This window comes from Anomalospiza imberbis, chromosome 15, assembly GCF_031753505.1.
Source record: "Anomalospiza imberbis isolate Cuckoo-Finch-1a 21T00152 chromosome 15, ASM3175350v1, whole genome shotgun sequence".
NCBI classification, from domain to species: Eukaryota; Metazoa; Chordata; class Aves; order Passeriformes; family Viduidae; genus Anomalospiza; species Anomalospiza imberbis.
Window position 1 is genome coordinate 13,525,422 of NC_089695.1, and position 7,936 is coordinate 13,533,357.

The following is a 7,936-nucleotide window of genomic DNA, read 5'->3' on the forward strand; positions in this document are numbered from 1 at the left end:
TGTAGCAAACTTAAATTGTTTATAATCTTTTTGGGGATCACTGATCTGGGAGAAGATTAAAGAATTGCAAAATAATCCAAATTTAATAAGCACTCACATATATTACACTTAGACACATGTAAATATCTAAAATCTGGCTCCTAGGTATTTTATTCCAGTACCTATTTGTCCTGCATGCTGTAGATTTTGCTTCAGATCTTTCTGGACCTCCAGAGAAGGCTGTATCCTTAGAGATATCATTACTCTGGTTGTGAATCCACAGACAGAGAGAGAAGTGAGAATGTGACTGATATATTTTCCAGCTTCTTTATGATTTGCAGGTGGCCCTGAAAGTCCTTTAAACAAACAGACCTGGACTTTAAAAGTTTTTCAGTTAAAAAGCAAGGTCGTTGCTTGTTCTTGTTTTCTTCCTCAAGACAGTAAGTGGGAAAACTCTTTTTTGGCATGTTTTTAGTATTCTCCTCTGCCTCAGTAGCATTTTCTGCTGTCTTAAACATGCATAACCCAGAGCTGATCTTTATGGTGCTGGCTAACGAAGCTCCACAGCTATGTCTGTGACAGGAGTGATGGGAGATTGGGTGGGGTGAGGTGAGGAACTGGCTTGGTCCCTGCCTTTCCCTGGTAGGGTGGTAAGAATGTCTGGAGTGGTTTCTGTGGTAGGTCCATCAGAATGCTGGGAACCTGAACCTTTTCCATTTCAGTAAGATCTAGTGACACAGCTTTATACTGGTAATTTTTATATATAATTGTATATTTATAAATTTTAGAGGTTTGGTTCTAATGTGCTTTCATGGTAATTATAGTACATCTGCACCTCAGATGTTTGGTACAGATTCAGACACAAAATTCCATGCTAACTGCAATAGGCCTTTAGCAGATCATTTATTAAAAACGAATGTTTTAAAATGAACTGCCACCAGAAGGGACGGAGAGGCAGTGAGGCCTCTACTTGGTGCTGATTTCATGAGTAACATCTGGGGGCACTGTAAACTCACCACTGGCGTGTGTTTGTGCTGGTGGTACAGAAACAGTAGAAGGAGCAAGTACTTGTGAAGGTGTAGTGAGGCTTCAGGGAAATCTGAAGAGAGCAGAACTGTGAGCTCTGCTCAGCAATGTGAGATTTAACTGAGGAGAAACTTGTAAACCTGCTGTTGGGCTTGTTCATAAACATTTTGAAGTATCCATTGAGAAAGTAGTACTTTAGTCAGGCAGCCTGATATCTTTATGGATGTGTGTGGTTGGTTGTTTTTTTTCCTTTTTAAGACTTCTGGGCAGTTGTTAATGAGGTGGTTCATCAAAAGTAGAGTAAGAAAGGGTCCTGATTGTAGTTATAAAGTGATCATCATCCTTTTTTAAACATGGAAGATAAATGAGAGTGTGAGAGTCAGTGACTGCACAGTTGGGTACTGCTGGTTCTGGCCAGGTGTGTGCTGGGAGCTGCTCTGGTGGGTTGCATTTGGGCTCAGCTGGTACCTGGGCACTGACAGGTGTGTTCTGCCCAGTGCTTCAGCTGTGTTGCTGTACCTGGTGTGAACTTGGCTCGAGCAAGGTTGTGCACTACAAATCCTGTGATTCCTTGTTGGCACACACAGGAGCTGTGTGACAGTCCTGTCTCTGCAATGTGCTGTCACTTGGGAAATCCTTCAGTCACTGGAGTGAAGGAACAACAGGAATCACTGCTTCCTCCCAGTCCCTCTGAGAATCCACTGCTGGGATGCTGGAAAGTAATTTGCAAACACAATTCTGCTTTGAATGGAAATAAGGTTACTCCTAATGTCCTCAGTGAACCACAGAAACAGTGTGACATTCCCCAGCATATGAGCTACAGTCCTGCTGAAAAGGCCCCTAGTTCAGGCTCTTCAAGGAACAAGCCTTTATTGCTGAATGACATCTCTCCAGCAGCACTTCAGCCATGTAATTTAAAATAATTAAAAGCTGAACAAAGTAAGAGACTGTAATGGCAGAAATAATCACACAAGTTGCTCTTTGCTGGAGCCTTACATGGCAAAAATAACTTGAGGAGAAAGTTTCAGGGTCTGACTTTTGAATACTTAGACTGAAGTAAGGAGCAAGATATCTCTTGGGAATAGTCAGTGAATGCAGAGTTCATTTTGTATTTACTCTGTAACATCAGCACTCTCTGTGTGTTTCAAGGAAGTTGTAAATTGGTACAGAGGGCAGGCTACCATTGAAGGGAATGAGCCAAGGAGAGCCTAACTCTACCTTGGGCAAATTAGACATTCACCTCAAGAGTATTAGCTGAGGAAATTAACCTAAAAGTCTACACTTGAAAACAATGACAAAATGTGGGGCAATACATCTGAGTGTATTGCACAGCAGTGCAGCCATCAAGGGTTGTGTGGTAAAGGACCTGTGGCACCCATGATCCAGCTCTCAGTGCTGGCCTGTTTACACTCCTTTACTGCTAGGAATTTGTCTGCTATGTGGGTGACAGTTTTCTATCCTAATAGAAAAGTTGCAAACCAGTTTTCTGTCTTCTGTTATTAATCAAACTCTGATGCCAGCTAAGAGTAAAGGCATTTGTACATGCTGTTGTGGGCAACTCCATCCATGTGTGCAGCTAATAAGCTGGGAAATGTGTCTACAACTCTCCTATTGATTATTACCTTTAGAGCAAGATAAACATGGGTCTTTACTGTATGCTGGCTGTGTAAATTAAACCTTTATTTAAATGGAAGCAGAGTGAGATGCACTGCACTGGGCAAGTAGAGGATTGCTGTTCAAAACCAGCTCCTCTAGATGCCCAATTCCTTCCCTTCTTTTTTCCCCACTTAAGATTCCTAACAGTGCATTAAGATGAACTCAGTAGTTAGTAAATTTTCCCCTGTGTAGTTTACAAGCTCAAGGTTATGGGCTAGAACAAGTAGTGTCATGCTATAAATCAGGTGAAGTGAAACAGCTTGGGAGAGTGCACAGGAGTCCTGCCCCTCACAGTGTTTGTCCAAAAACTCTGAAGGGGGAGCTGGCACGAGCCCAGAAACCCCCACAAGTGGCTGATTAAATAATTAATAATAAGCCTTGTGCTGCTGCCCTCTCTCTTGACAGGTGAATGTGGCAAGACACTTTTCATTTTCTAGACCAAGGTGTATCTAGAGAAATTTGAGTGTGAAACATCCAGAACTGAGGTGCCCTTAGGAGGGGAAGGTGGATTCCAAAGTCAGCGAAGGGAAGGGGCAAAATTATTTGAGACTTGGATTTACTTTGGGCTGACTGAGGTCAAGAGCAGCAATCAGAAGTCTGGTGCAGCTACACCTCTCTTACCTCCAAAAGTCAGTGGAAATTTCTGAGATCAAAGCAATACCAACTGAACTATTGGCTGAGTAGCAGGAAGTGTCTGCATTTGTTTCTAGTATGTCACACTTCATAGCAGAAATTCCCAGCTGTTCTCATCAAGTCCAAGGTGTTTCAGAGATACTCTTTATTTTTCTTTTACTCTTATTATCTGTCTCTTTAGGGGGCCTTACTCACTGGTTATGTGGGGATGGATGCTTGGAAAGCAATTATTGTTCATCTTCTCCATCTGTTTTGATGCTGGATATGCTTGTCTTTTTGAAGGCTTTCAGAGTCTGTGCTGGGAATGCATTTCTCTTCCTAGTGTTGAGAGATTTGTATTTTTAATGGGTATTTGTTTTATCTGTCACATGCTAGATTTATTCACTTGATAATCTCTCAGCAACACGGGCAATCTTCTCATGTCCTGATCTAGTATGCAGGGATTTTACTCATTTAACAGTTTGGCTTTGGGCTGAGATAGCCATGAGAGGCAAACCCTGCCATGTGCTGAGTGTGCTCACCACCCCCAGAGCAGCAGGGACTTGCAGGGAGCTGCAGCTGCTCTCAGGGTGGTGCTCTTAGAAGCTTTCTTTACACATGGAATGTATGAGTAAGTTACTGTGTGGTGCACGTCTTTCCTTCTTTAATATGATTTCTTGCTGATAAGGGAGGCTTCTAGATGGAATTTTTGCAATGATTGCCTGTGTTCAGTTAACCACTTCTGGCTATCTTAGGAGTTCTTTTTTACATCCATCTGCTTTGATACAAAACAAAGGCATCCTTCCTTCTTCAAGTTGTGTTTTGTTAAAGTTAGTTGGAAAAAGTGAGGTGGAAAGGCAAAAAACTGCTTTAATAAAGTGACATTTCTGCCCCACTCCAGCACACTACTGAAATAAACTCAGTATCATTTTGCCTGAATGTAAGATATTAACATTTCTTTCTATCTACAGCAGGGAAAAACAACAGGTCTTTTGTTCTCTGACACAGAAGCTTCCAACTTATTACTCACTTAAAAAAAAAAAAAACCTCCACAAACTTAATTCAGATCCTTTATCACACAGCATCCTATCCTTATTTTTCAGAGATATTTTCAGATGTTATGGTTGTTCCTGATTGCAATCGCGGGGGCCAAAGTCCTAGGTTTCAGAAGGAGGCTGATAATAAATCTTTCTGATACGGTTCTTGGGAAAGCAGGGCAAAGGGGGTGATGGCCCAGGGGTGCTTCATATACCCACAAGGGGAAAAGCAACAACAACCCTCGTGGTTGACAGTTCCTTGGCACAGCTGTGACTTTGGCAAGTCAATACCCTCATGGCACTGACAGCATAAACATTTTGTGGCAACTGTGCAAAGCAGGCAGCAAATTATTTTACTAATGATTTCTTCTCACTGCTCTCCTCCTCCTCCATCTGCCCTAGAGAGAAAAACTTTCTCCCCTGTACTTTGCCCTCATGGATAATGGCAATAATATTTTCTTTCTGTAAAGATGTGGTGCTAATACTGCAGTAACCTGTGCTGTGTGGGACTTGGCTGTGTGATTACAGTCCTCCTCTAAGTTCCCCCCCTATTGTAAGTGCAGGTGAACCTGATGGGAAGAAATGATGATATCTGACTCCAGTTCAGAAGGCTGAATGATTTCTTTATTATAACTATGCTATAATACATTAATATACTATTTAAAGGAGATCCTAAAACTACAGACCTAATTTTCCTAACTAGCATATCTAACTCACTCACAACTCGTGACCCTGTTCGTGAGAGTCCAGCCACAGGTGGGTTGGATTGGCCATCAGGCTCAAACAATCCTCACCAGAATCCAAGCAAGCAATCACCCCAGGTAAACAATTCTCCAAACACATTCCACATGGGAAAAACAAGGAGCAGAAACAGAAATTGTTTTCTCTTTCTTTCCTCTGTGCTCCTCTATGAAAAAATCCTGAGATGCAGAAGAACGTGCCTGCCACACCCCCTGTTTTCCAGACATTTCTAGGTCCTGTCTGTGACTGTGGTAGCTGTAGCAGGGATGGTCTGAGTTTGTATCACCAGTGAATCCTCTCTGAGCTCCATCCTGCAGGTACCAGATTTCTACCAGCCCCTGAGCTACCTGGGTTAAAGGAAGGGGAAGCATTCAGCAGTGAAAAGGTAACTTCAGATACTCCTCCTCCATTGATTTTAAAAGGAGAGGGGTGCAGCTTCCCAATTGAAGACTGTCCTCTGCCTCACCACTCCTGTCAGCTATGGAATCCAATACAGCACTTTCATCCAGAGACAGTGGTTATTAAATGCAATAGAAATCATTCAGGGCCCTTTTGATTAAAAGTTTCACTCTTCTCTTTCTGGCTATGTTTTTCAAAAAGAGCTCAGCAGAGACACAGAGCCAAGGAGTGTCTTGTCTGCTTTGTTTTGAGGGGATGGGGCTTCCAAGCACACAAAGGTAGTGTTTGCCTCTAAAACAATTGTTTGATATATTGAGATAACAATTCTTAACCTTGAGACACTGGGGACCCTTTCCTACCCAGCCTGGGCATTTGAGCAGTGATCCAAGTGCATTAAACTGTGTGGAAGTGTTATCTTCTGGGTACTCATCATGGAATAAAGCACCAAACATTTAAGAAATCACCATTACTTTGCATATAACACATGCCAGAGAAAGAGTGTGAAAAAAATGTCAGCACCCTTCTATCAGTCAGCTCTTTTGAATAAAAACATAAAATATTAATCTAAATCAACTGAAAGGCATTAAAAACTTGATGTTCTCCTTGCCCCAGAAGTACTCTGCTGATAAGAAACAAATTAAAAATGCAGAGTTTTCAAATAGTAAAAATGCTGCATATTTTAAATGAAGTTGGTCTTTTTATGTATAGTATTTTGGACTAAAAAAAAAATATTAAATGCACATAAAAGTGATTACTGTAAATGGTGAAGACATCAAAGTTGGCATCAAAGTTAAATGAAAGTGCTTGGAAGTCTATTTGTTTGATCTGTACATAAATAAGCTTTAAAATAAGCCAGGGCACTCTTAACAGCTGGAACTGGGTAGCCAGTTCAACTTCCTCTGCATCCCAGATTCCCAAAGTAGGTTAGAACCAAACATGGTCAATATTTTTGTTGGGATTTTTGTGTTTGCTCAAAACACAAAAAATGTGTGCTTCTCTGCCAGTGCATCAGGGAAAATGAGTTGGCAGAAAACACAAAGTTAAAACACATAATGAATGAACTCCAGGACAATGAAATAGATGCCTCTTTCCTCTTCTGGTTTTGGCATGAGGGTTATAAAAAGAAGGTGGAAGATGAGTCCTTGACCTTGTTGAAGCCAAGGCTCTTGTTAACTATACTCCTCCTGGTTGTGTTTCAGTCCCCATTCCTGGGTTGGCAAGAAATGTGAATGAGGAATATGGGTCAGAGCTCTGTTAATTTATATCAGCTAAAGATCTGCTACAGAACTAAGCCACACTAATGTTCAGTTCATTTTAGTTTGCTCTTAGAGAAAAAAAACCAACAAACTTGAGGTGTGGGAAGTGCAGGAAAACATGGGACTTAGTGCCTTTCACCAGAAGACCTCACTGTGCTTTAGAAGGATGAACTCCTGCAGGAACTCTGCATGGTGCAGAGCAATGACTGAGCTCTGGGAGCTCTTTGGGTATGGTGCAAAAGTGAGACCTTTATCTACAGAGAGCCAAACTGCAGCTCATTTAGTTTGAGGAATGCAAGTTGTAAGCAACTAGAAGCAAGACTTCAAAGAAAACCTCCTTGGCTGCCGTGACTTTTGTTTGGCAGCCCAGACCTTTGGGATCAACAGACTTTCAGCACTTAAGGGTGCATGGCAGTCAGTAAAACTTGTTCTTAAAACCTCTACAAATTTACCCTGTTTCATTTGGCTTCTAATCAGGGCTCCTCTATCACAAACCTTTCCCCAGAACCCTAAGCTGGAGCTGCCTGTGGCTCTGTGGTCCAAAGGAAGATGTTCTGCTTTGAAGAGCAGCTTGAAAGGCCACGTGTTACCTGACACAGGAGAGCATGCTGCTCCTTCACCTGGCCTGTGTTTGTAGCCCTGGAGTTAAATGTGCATCCTGCTCAGGAGGCACCTCCCAGCCTGTGCCTTTGGAGATGGTGACTTCAAGGCTCCTACAGGGGCTGCTGCATGAGGTCACTGCAGGGCAGCCAGTGAGGAAAGCCTTGGTTGAGGACTTGCCCTTCAAAAATTCAGCTACAGCCTCAGGGTGTGTGTCTCTGATTTAGAAAAGTTTTATTTTTCCCTGTTGAGAAAGTCAACATTTTCCTATCCCCATGTTCTCTTCCATTCAGGAGTTCCACAACATATGTCCCCCAAAACAATTCATTATCTTGTTAAAGCAGGGTTTCTTTTTCTTCCTGAAAATCTCCCCTGTCAAGAGCTAGAAGGAGAAACCTAAAGTCTCTGGATCACTTTCCATTTTCTTGCTGTGAGTGGGAGTGCGGGAAAGATGCTTTTTATGAAAATAGCTATTTTTAAGTGAGAGAAATATAAAAAACCTCCCCTGGAATGAAAACACAGCCTGCATCCTCCCAGAGGGGTGGCAGCTGAGGTGGCAGGCTGCAATTTGGCACTGTGCTCTGCTCTTAGGGCAACACTCTGCTTTTTATTTGGTGAGCCCAAATTTCA